This window comes from Rutilus rutilus (assembly GCF_951802725.1).
Source record: "Rutilus rutilus genome assembly, chromosome: 3".
Taxonomy (NCBI): Eukaryota; Metazoa; Chordata; class Actinopteri; order Cypriniformes; family Leuciscidae; genus Rutilus; species Rutilus rutilus.
The window spans coordinates 16,691,644-16,703,980 of NC_140211.1; the positions used below are offsets into that span (position 1 = coordinate 16,691,644).

Consider the following 12,337-nt stretch of genomic DNA (forward strand, 5'->3'; position numbering starts at 1 on the left):
CAAGTTATTGCTGAAGCTCAGTCTTTTCATATAATGTGAAACAATACATAGTCACAATATATTGCTATACAAAAATGCAACAATATGTGTTGTGTATAGTTCAGCTTTTATTTACATATAAACAATGATTAATGGACAGACAAAGAGTGCATCAAATAGGTAAACCAGCACATGTTTATTAATTATTATTAAGAAATAAAATAAAATACAATATTTAAAACTTTCTAAATGTATGTAGTCAGAAACATATTATTGTCTAACATATTATTAGCTAAGCAGATTCATGAATATTTCTATTCTGGTTAATGAACCGTACTTTTGTTTATCATATGTCTTAGAAGTAACAATTAAAAAATTTGAATGCCATTTTAATTTAGGCTTTCTTTGAAGTATGGTGAGAGAATCGTATCCTATGTCAAACCGAAACATGACATGTATTGTTACACTCCTATTTTTCACTGTTCTGCCTGCATTAATATCAGACAATTGTATTTAAATGCAATTTGAAAGTTTAATAATTGCATTACAGTTCATCCGTTAAATAGCCTTCCGATGCAATCCCTACACACACACACACACACACACACACACACACACACACACACACACACACACACACACACACACACACAAAACAGTCCTCACTGCGGCAGGGAGAACGGATCGATCAGTCAATCTCTCAGATGTTTGGCTCCAGAGAGCCTTACTTTTAAACCTCTTACCTACAGAGCTCTGGAGTCAAGCAGAAGCAACGGGCTCTGCTCATTTGGTTTGAAATCGAAACATGTTTTTTTCAATACATTGTCAGAGACTTATTTAGAAGCCTCACTTGTAGAATCTTTCCTGGTAGGCAACATAACTTTGCTTTTGTTTGGTATTTTACTCTTGTACCATACCATTGTATGCAAAGTATTCTTGTTTTTCTGTGAAGTTTGCCTCTAGTCTGACCAACTTCATGGAAACACTGATACAACTTTCCAGCTAACTGTCACGACGCATTTGTCTGCCAAATGTCCAGCCTGGTCTCATTGTTAATACGTAGGTATTAATGCGTAATTTTCAAAGATAGAAAACGTGTCAAATTCCAAAACTGTCTTGGTGAGAGAAAGAGAGAGAGAGTGTGTGTGTGTGTGTGTGTGTGTGTGAAAATGTGTATTTATGGTCTTTTTGCCAGGTAAGTGTAGATGCAGATTGAAAGAAAATCAGGGAAAGTGGGGGAAAGGGCTATTTGAAACAATATTCTTTATATATTTTTCTATTTTAAAAACATAATGAAAAATGGAAAAAAAAAACAAACATTCTATGTAAATCTTCCTGTGCATTTTTAATATCTTGCATTTTTTCTTGTTGTATTTTAATCATATTTTTGTAAACTCTATATTTTATTTTCTAAAGTTATTGTCATGATGTAGCATTCCTTTTTTCTTCATTGTCATTGACAAAAGCAACAACAACAACAACAACAACAACAACAACAAAAAAACCTAAAGTTATTATTTTGTAATTGGTACTTATACTCACCTAAAGGATTATTAGGAGCACCTGTTCAATTTCTCATTAATGCAATTATCTAATCAACCAATCACATGGCAGTTGCTTCAATGCATTTAGGGGTGTGGTTCTGGTCAAGACAATCTCCTGAACTCCAAACTGAATGTCAGAATGGGAAAGAAATGTGATTTAAGCAATTTTGAGCGTGGCATGGTTGTTGGTGCCAGACGGGCCGGTCTGAGTATTTCACAATCTGCTCAGTTACTGGGATTTTCACGCACAACCATTTCTAGGGTTTACAAAGAATGGTGTGAAAAGGGAAAAACATCCAGTATGCGGCAGTCCTGTGGGTGAAAATGCCTTGTTGATGCTAGAGGTCAGAGGAGAATGGGCCGACTGATTCAAGCTGATAGAAGAGCAAGTTTGACTGAAATGACCACTCGTTACAACCGAGGTATGCAGCAAAGCATTTGTGAAGCCACAACACGCACAACCTTGAGGCGGATGGGCTACAACAGCAGAAGACCCCACCGGGTACCACTCATCTCCACTACAAATAGGAAAAAGAGGCTACAATTTGCACGAACTCACCAAAATTGAACAGTTGAAGACTGGAAAATGTTGCCTGGTTTGATGAGTCTCGATTTCTGTTGAGACATTCAGATGGTAGAGTCAGAATTTGGCGTAAACAGAATGAGAACATGGATCCATCATGCCTTGTTACCACTGTGCAGGCTGGTGGTGGTGGTGTAATGGTGTGGGGGATGTTTTCTTGGCACACTTTAGGCCCCTTAGTGCCAATTGGGCATCGTTTAAATGCCACGGCCTACCTGAGCATTGTTTCTGATCATGTCCATCCCTTTATGACCACCATGTACCCATCCTCTGATGGCTACTTCCAGCAGGATAATGCACCATGTCACAAAGCTCGAATCATTTCAAATTGGTTTCTTGAACATGACAATGAGTTCACTGTACTAAAATGGCCCCCACAGTCACCAGATCTCAACCCAACAGAGCATCTTTGGGATGTGGTGGAACGGGAGCTTCGTGCCCTGGATGTGCATCCCACAAATCTCCATCAACTGCAAGATGCTATCCTATCAATATGGGCCAACATTTCTAAAGAATGCTTTCAGCACCTTGTTGAATCAATGCCACGTAGAATTAAGGCAGTTCTGAAGGCGAAAGGGGGTCAAACACAGTATTAGTATGGTGTTCCTAATAATCCTTTAGGTGAGTGTATATACTATTGAAGTGGATTTTTGAACAAGAATTTTTTTTGATTTTGGGAATTACTTGTATCATTGGATCAATGTGATTTGCTATTGCTGCAATCTCATATGAGTGACAGGTTGTCCCGCCTTTGCGCCTGTAAACACGTCACTAGAGAAGAGATGTCGCTGCAAGAGGGAGGGGAAGTTATTTTGATTAAAGATTACGAGGGCACATGAATTTAAAAAATAACAATGATTTGCATGGATAAATCATTTATAATAAATTCTGCAATGTTCCATAAAAAAATAAGAATTGTCCATTTTGATTTCATGATGACTTTTCGTCAATAATTTCGTTATTGCTCATTTACTACTCTGTCATTTGCCTCACCCACCATGCCATGACTCAGATCTTACAGTGTATGGAGGCTTTTCTGAGAGCTTTTTTTTATTCTTGTATTTACAAGATATTTACATGTAAAACAACTTGGTGGTTATGGCAGGGGAGAATTTGCATTGTCACTGATAATATCTCTCTTTCTCTATTTCTTTTGCATATGAGCAGCAGTGGCGGAGCCAGGATATTTTTATAGGGCTGGTCAGGCAGGGGCCAACAACCAGTCTGGGGTGGTTTTTTCAACATAAAAATGACTATAAAGTAATGGACTCTTTTAGTACCTACAACACAACTAAATACAATTAATTTGTAATTGTAACTGAGATAGAGGTGGATTCGATTAAGTAATAGTAAGTGATTTTGACAATTCTTGTATTATTCCTCACCTCCAGGAATATTAATAGAAAAGAAGCTCACAGCTAAGTTCAACTTGAGCAGTCTGCTTGGTTCTGGTTCTCAACTTAAGCTTGTTCTCCATTGTTGCATCCTCATGGATGAGACATGTAGGTAACTACATACAGTAGTTCAAAGATTAGTCAACCACTGAATTATATAATGAACTCTTCTATAATCACATGAACTCAATTCTGAGTTGGACTGTAAGGTCTGTTTCAAAAACTTGCAACTGAAAAAGTGAACATTTTCATGCACATTTAATTGTGATCCATTTTCATTTGTACTTTACAAGCTAACGTAAATTACAGATGGAAAATTACATATCAATTTGAGCCTTATACTGCCATCTCACATAGCAGTATATTTCAGCCCGAACTTTGGAGAGACATACTTAAATGTGAAACATATATAGCAAATACATACATACATACATGCATGCAAAGTTTTGACTATGCTTTAATCGTCTCCATATTTAATCATGTTGTATTAAGAGTTCCACTATATCTATTGTTCACTGTTCATTTACTGAAACTACCTGGCAAATACCTGGTAACACCAATTCTATCATCTCTACACTGGTTACCCATTAAGTTCCGTATCAATTACAAAGTATTGCTACTGACTTATAAAGCCCTAAATGGTTTAGCTCCTGGGTATTTAACGGATCTTCTATCGCCCTACAGTCCATCGCGCTCTTTAAGATCACTAAATTCGAGGCTTCTGGTCATTCCTAGGATATCTAAGTCCACTAAAGGAGGGAGGGCGTTTTCACATTTAGCTCCTAAACTGTGGAATGGGCTTCCTGATATTGTTCGAGGCTCAGACTCGCTGTCCCAGTTTAAGACTAGATTAAAGACGCATCTCTTTAGCCAAGCGTTCGCATAATACTACCTTTTATACTACAGTTGAATCATATCGAATGCATTAATATTATGAACAGCAGCTATGCTAATTATTTCCCATCTGCTTTTCTGTCGTTATCTCGGGACGCTAGAGTTCGTCAGTTCCAGTTTGTATCCAGCCTCTCATGGAACCTTCAGATGCCCCAACACCCGTGAAGAGACGACTCGACGCCTGTGAAGAGACACTCAACGCTGGCGATATATTATGCCCTAAATTAATACATGATTAACTAACTGTATTTTTCTATGTACATTTCTGAAATGCACTTTCTGAAAAGCTGATTTGAGACAATATGTATTGTGAAAAGTGCTATACAAATAAATTTGAATTGAATTGAATTGAAATTTAAGTGCTCGCATGAAACATTTCCTGTGTGTTGTGGTCATAAAGAGAATACTCTACGTCTAAATAAACACAATTCTTATCAAGAAAAAAGAAACAGAAACAGCAATTGTGAGCAGGGTGGCCAAGCTTAGGTCAATGATCGCAGCTAACCCCTTAGCTCCACTCCTGATGAGCAGATAAATGCATCTCTTTATATTTTTCCTGCCAATTACAAAGCCTCAAGCATGGCCTGTTCAAATAAGAAGCCTCTCGATAGCACAAATCATCATATCGCTAAAGCCGGGAAAACACTAGGATCAGTGAGTGGATCAATGGACCCCATTAAATAGGGTGTCGCTTGGGTCTGCATGCTTCGCCTGTTGTGGTTTATTCAGTTGTGCGTGAAGAAGGGGTTGGGGGTCAGTCAGTGTGACTTGTACAGTGAGGATGAATCTTGACCCCTAGGGCTCAGTCTAGGCTGCCTGGTAAAGGCTGTTCCAGAATCAGCTCTGCTAACCTGACTCTGAACATTTAATCACTAGAGGAGCGACTGTAAAATTGAGCCCAGATCCGCATTTAAGAGGAGCTACACGTGAACAGTCAGCCCTGGTCTGATTCAGATTCTAAATGCAATCCTCAATGCATGACTGCTCTGCTCTCGTGGCTGCAGCATGAAACAAAATCCAGGGTTTTATATGGAAAATAAAGCACCATTTATAAAGAAATTCCGGGCACTGTTTTTGCACCTAATCTTGAAAAAACATGCCGATTAACTCAGTGACTGAGTGATGTACATGCTGTGTCCTCAAAAATGCAACCTTATTAAAAGTGCATGATGAGAACAACAGTATTAGAATGTTGAGTAGGTTTTACTTAATTTTTATAACTTTGTTATGTGTACAATGATTCTTTGAGTACGTATCAAACAATTCCAAGCAAAATACACTTGTAATTTCAAGCTTTGGTTTCTACAAGATGGAATTGAGTACTAATATAGAATTTATAAATTTTATTTAAAGAAACTAACTTATTCAGTATAGAAATTATATTTGTTTTTTTCTGTAGAATTTACTTCACAACATAATCATTTTTATCATTTATCAGACCAATTAACAGCACAATATGACCGAAGCCTGGTTTATTTTATTGTGCCTTCCTGAGGGTTGTTCCATAAAGGCCGCTTAGAAAAGCGGAGATTAAAGTCCAACACTTGAATGAACCGAACTAATCAGCTGTGCTTAAATCGGTTCCATAACGGTAAGTTGATCTTACTAATTTAAACCAGGTTCAAATAGTCTAGATAACTGCGCGTGGACACTATTCCTAAGAAGCCCTGAATGGTGGAGCATGGATTCATCAATTTACCATGGCAACTAAGGGGAAAGAAAGAGCAGCGATGGATGTTCACGGCGACTGAGTAGTGTTTGCTTCTCGAGACTTATGAAGAATTTAAACATATGATTACCAAAAAAAGGTAATAGGCTACTGCAGCTATTAATAAAACAAGAGAGAAAGGCTGGCAGGAAATTGCTGATCGTCTCAATGCGTAAGTAGCAACTAATTTGAAATGTACATTACTATATTTTGTTAAAGTTAAATATTTGTCGCAATACATTGAAAAGTGTGTGTGAGTGTGAATAATGACTAACTTTTACAGCAGCAACTTAAGTGAAGAAAAAAGAACATGGCAGCTGGTGAAAATATTGTTCAGAATGGTAAGTATAGTCTATGTAAGTACTTAAGCATAGTCAGCTTGATGTTACAACTGTCCAGTCTCATGATGTTTATTAATTGCAGCTGCCAAAAAGAAGAGTGAGGTTGCTGGCACTGGGGGAGAGCCACCAACAGCCAACTTTACTCCTGCAGAGGAGCAATGAGCAAAGGGAGGCCTGTCATTGAGGGAATAAAGGGTGGAACAGCATCTGAATCCATTCCACCTAGTATAAGAAATGACAACATAAAGGTTTTTTTTATTTTTATTCATGCATTCCTAACCAAATATTTTCGTTTCATAGTGATGCCAAATTCTGTGTGCTTGCTGGATCCACCAGACATCATGCTGAACCCTGTGAGTATGACAGAGTTTAAAGCACTGATTTATTGTCAAGTGGTGATTTATTAAACTGAGTTTAATTAATGGTGTCAGGTTGAAGGCCCATCCACAGTTGAGGAGGATGAGGAGACTGTGTCAGTATGTTCAAGGAGGCCTGAGGTAGGCACAGATTTGCACATTGTATATTTAAATGCCTACCTGTGAGGTGCTAATAGTGTGCATTTCTCCTATAATTATTATTATTATTGGCTGCAGGATGCTGACACCCTTCTAAAGCCCTCTCAGTCTGGGAACACATGTGACCAAGTGAGTATTAAGAAATTACAAAAAAGTGCCAAGAGCACCCAATATATCAAACTTAAATATATGTTTCTACATAACCCAGAGAATATAAAGGGAATATACAAACGCTATCTCCTGAAACAAATGGAAGCCATAGATACTGACATACAATATAAAAAAACCTCAAGATAAGAAAGTTGGAGGTGGAAACCCAACAGCTAGAGAAAAATGCAAGAACTACCATATTAAACCAATGACACGTAACCTTTTTGATAACATTTAATTGTTTTCACTCCCCACAGGCAGCTTCAACCTGAATAAAAAAACAAAAACGAATTGTGACTTGTGTGTCTGGTAAATTAAGGAGGAAAGTTGAGGACAAAGTGAAAACTATATGTAACCCTTCTGCCACCCTTACTGAATCATTCCTATGGCAAAAGAGACATTCCAATGTATAAAACCTGTGTCTAGGATAAAATATGATACTCACTTACAAATCTGATAATAAGAGGTTTCCCCGAAATAATAATCAATGAATAAACCAATGTGAAAATGTCACTAGTAAAAATAAGAATTGGTATTTTTACAGTGTAGCCCACTTAAATGATGAAATGATTAACACACACACAATAACTGCGGTTCAGACTTGTTAGTCTACTGTATTCAAAGATCGAACAATGAAAAAAACAATACAGTTTTTAGAGAAAAGAAATAGTTTGAACCAGTTATTTTTTTTATAGAGTGCACTCTTTAGTTTTTAGAAACGTTGGCGCGCGTTGGAGCTCTTATCCATTGGAAACAAATTGAAAGCAATAATCCTACCAGTCAGGAATGAAAAGAACCTTGTCCTCACGATCAGATGAGCAAGCTTGTTGCACGCAGAACCTCTCTCTGTCCCGTTGTCCTCAACGCAGATGAGTGCTGATCCTCCGGGCGGCAACACCGTCTCTCCTCACCGTCCGACTTCTGACGAGGCTGATCCTTCCGACTCAGTAGCGTTAGCTTCACTCAGCTAGTTCAGTTCTGGCCTAGCAACGCCACTCAGCTCACTCTCTCGCGGTACGGGTCGTTAGTAAACTCCACCGCAGTCCACAGAAACGAGAGGTAAGTTATCCAGGCCTAAAGTCACTGAGCTATATAATATTTTCTCTTTCTCTCGTGCACGTGTCACCTTCATGCACCAGCGCGACACGCCATCTCTCTCCTTCCCTTCCCGTATTCTCTATTTTTTTTCCCTTTCTACGCTTCCGGCAATGTCTCTTCTTCTACGCTTTCCATCTAGCGAAGCGCACACAAAGCATCACCATGGAATAAACAGAATAATACAGATTTGTTTTTAACTTACAACTAAACTATGAAATTCCTTAATATTTTAACATATATGTTTTACCATCAAAACATGAAATAATGTACATTACCATGTAGAAAAAAACATTTAACACCCCAGTGTTATTTAACTTGTAAACACAAACAATATACTGATTTAATAAGCAATCAGGTTATTACACTCTCCCCCTACCAAAATAAAGACATGCCCTCATGGCTTGGTAAGTAACAAGGTAAGATAGACCCAACTAAGGTGGGAAAGGGGAGCTTATCCACTTATAAAAACAAGAAACAAACTTCACAGGGCAAATACTGGGACTCCCTGGTTTATCATAAGTAAGTCTCAATGGAACTTTCTTAAGTCTTTGAGATCGTCGGGTCTCACTATCAATCTGTAAGTCTTCTTGTGAGTCTGTCTCAGTGTTGCGCGTCTCTTGCAAGTCTGACTGTTCAGCTATGTCAAGTATAGTCTCTTTATTTGCATTTTGGTCTTCTTGAAACGCTTGCAAATCTTCTGTCTTCTCTTCAGGTTGCATATCAAGATCTAGACTGAATGGTTCACATGTTTCATCATCTTTGCTGGTACTTTGTATTGAGAATGGCATATGAAACATTTCATCCTCTGAATCTGTGTCATCATCTTTGTTCTCTTGTTCTGACATTTCAGGGTCTTGGATGAATCCTTTGTCAACCTCTTTATTTTTGTGTCTTATCCTCCTTCTTAATCTCCTCTTTGGAATAATGTCGGAGTTTTGTGTTGGTACCAAACATACTTTCTGTCCCAAGGGCAAGATGTGATTACGATGAAGGATTTTGATAGGACCATCACCATCCTCTGGTTTCAGCCGAAACACAGGTAAGTTTGACAGTTGACTTTCAACAACATAAGGTGTTGAGGCCCAACGATCTGCCAGTTTATGCTTTCCCTGCAGTCCAAGGTTACGGATAAGGACTCTGTCTCCAGGTAAAAGTTGTGCAAACTTAACCTTCCGATCATATCTTTCTTTGTTTCCTTTATTTTGTCTAGCAGCGGCAGACTCTGCAAGGTTGTAAGCAGCTTTGAGTTCTTTTCTCAAGTCTTTCACATACTTAAGGTAAGTTTCTTTGCAGGTGTTGTCGCTTGATGTTCCAAAACATAAGTCTACGGGCATCCTTGCTTCACGCCCGAACATGAGATAATACGGCGAAAAACCTGTAGCTTCATTTGGCGTACAATTATAAGCATGGACCAGATGTGAAATGTGCTTACTCCAATTCCTTTTCTCATTGGGCTCAAGGGTTCCAAGCATGTTTAATAGGGTTCGATTAAACCTCTCAGGTTGAGGATCCCCCTGAGGATGGTATGGAGTGGTCCTCGACTTTTCCACGCCAAGAGAACTCAGTAACTCTTGAATGAGACGACTTTCAAAGTCTCTGCCCTGGTCACTATGCATGCGTTTTGGCAGACCATAATGGATGAAATACTTTTCAAGCAGAACCTTGGCCACGGTTGCAGCTTTCTGGTCTTTAGTAGGAAAAGCCTGTGCATACCGGGTGTAGTGATCAGTGATGACTAGAACGTTCTCTGTGTTATTTTGGTCTGGCTCGATGGACAGGAAATCCATACATACTAAATCCATTGGACCGTCACTTTGCATGTGAAACAAGGGCGCTACTTTCTTTGGAAGTGTCTTTCTCTGTATGCACCTTGCACAGTTTTTACAGTGTTCTTCAACATCAGATCTCATTTTAGGCCAATAAAATCTTTCTTTGATGAGTCCATAGGTCTTATCGATGCCTAGATGACCAGAATCATCATGGAGTGATTTCATGACTGCTGTTCTGAACTTTTCTGGTAAAACTAGTTGTGAACGGCGGTTTCGACCGGGTGGAACTGTCACTCTGTATACAACATCTTGTAGTAGTTTTAGTCTTTCGAACTCCCTCAACAAGAGTGAGGCTGCAGGATCTCTCGACTTGATCTGAGGTGATCCATTCTGCTTTAAAGCTCTCCATATCTCCTTTAGAGTCAGATCTTCCTGTTGAGCTCTTGAGATCTCAAAGGGACTCAGAATTGGCATTCCCTTCAAGCTAAGTGTGGACAGGTTACAGAAGGCTTTGGGTACAGCATGTATGGACAAGCCCAAATGATCGATTGCTCTCACGTGATTAGTGTTTTTCTTGGTCACGTGAAACACTTGACACATTGCTCTGACGCCATCTGCGGAGATGTCTGTCCACTGTTTTTCTTGGCATGGGTCAGGGTGAGGGCGCCTTGAAAGGGCGTCAGCGTCAATGTTTTGAACTCCTGCTCTGTATTTAAGACTGAAGTCATATGTTGACAGGGCCGCAAGCCAGCGGTGACCTGTTGCGTCTAACTTGGCTGATGTCAGCACATAGGTCAAAGGGTTGTTGTCTGTTCTGACCTCGAACTTTGCTCCATACAAATAGTCATGTAGTTTGTCAACTACGGCCCACTTTAAAGCAAGATATTCCAACTTGTGTGCAGGGTAGTGACGTTCAGAGGGAGTTAGACTGCGACTGATGAAAGCGACTGGTCTTAGCCCTTCACCTTGTTCTTGGTATAAAACTCCACCAAGCCCTTCTCGGCTTGCATCAATGTGTAGCACATAGGGTAACTGTGCTGGTAACTTTGCAAAGGCCAGCACAGGGGAGTTGGTGAGCCTTTGTTTTAACTCCTTGAAAGCAGCTTCGCACTTGTCATCCCACCGATGACCAAATGGCTCTGATGGATTATAGTAGACCTGGTCTAGCTTTTTCTTGGAACTTTTTGTATGGGGCGGGTAACCAGACAAAAGTTGAGTCAAAGGAAATGCGACTTTAGCATAGTCTTTGACGAAGCGTCTGTAATATCCGCAGAAACCGAGGAAAGATCTCAAGGCAGTTACAGTGGTTGGTCTGGGCCATGTAGTGACTGCTTCTGTTTTCTTGGGATCTGTAGACACTCCTTTTTGTGACACGATGTGACCAACATAAGACACTGATGGTTGACAAAACTGGCATTTGTCCAATGACAGTTTGAGGCCCTCCTCTTGTAAGCGGTCAAGCACTTTGAGTAGTCGTTGCTCGTGCTCTTCGAGTGTTGCTCCAAAAACAATGAGGTCATCTAAATAGACCAAGACTTCCAGCAGGTTCATGTCTCCGACAGTTTTTTCCATGATGCGCTGGAAAGTTGCAGGAGCGCCTGACACACCTTGTGGCATCCTGTCAAACTGGTAAAACCCAAGAGGACATATGAAAGCGGTCTTTTCTTTGTCTGACTCACTCATTGGCACTTGGTAGTATCCACTCCTGAGGTCAAGGACACTAAACCACTTGCTTCCATTTAGACATGTCAGAGCATCCTCAATCTTGGGCACCGTGTATTGGTCAGGGGTTGTGCGCCTGTTGAGGGTCCGATAGTCCACACACATACGGATCTTTCCATTTTTCTTTCGCACAACCACTATAGGGGAGGCATATGGACTGCGAGATTCAGTGATTATGCCAGCTCCTTTTAGTTCTAACAAATGCTCTCTGAGTGCTTCAAGATCGGCTGGAGGTAAGCGGCGAGATCTCTCTCGAAATGGCTTATCATCTGTGGTTTTTATTTCATGCTGCATACTTTTGCTACAGCCCACATCAAACTCATGAGTGGAAAAAACATCTCCTCTTTCAAGCATTTTATTCACCAACCTCTCTTTCCATTCTTTAGGAACAGATGAAGCTCCAAAGTCAAAAGAGGATGGGGTAAGTTTATTTGAGGTCTTAGGTTTGGTCTCTCTTTTCACAGGGGGCGTCGGAAACACATTCACTGGAAAAAGGTGAGCGATTGGCATACCTCGAGTCAGCATGATATCTTTAGACGAACTGTTAGTGACAAGGACAGTGATTCTCTTGGAACTCACAGCAGTGACTGATTGCAGCTCGGGTCTCACCAGGAGCTGATCTGGAAACCTCGGTTCTTCT

The 12,337-nt window shown here is 39.9% G+C and overlaps 1 long non-coding RNA gene across 1 annotated transcript; it reads left to right on the forward strand.

Annotated features, from left to right (window-relative positions):
- The first annotated feature begins 6,643 nt into the window (after positions 1-6,643).
- LOC311287688 lies at positions 6,644-7,113 on the forward strand. Its single transcript, XR_014626774.1, has 3 exons — positions 6,644-6,796; positions 6,875-6,940; positions 7,037-7,113. It is a non-coding gene; the product is annotated as an uncharacterized lncRNA (long non-coding RNA).
- The last annotated feature ends 5,224 nt before the right edge of the window (positions 7,114-12,337 follow it).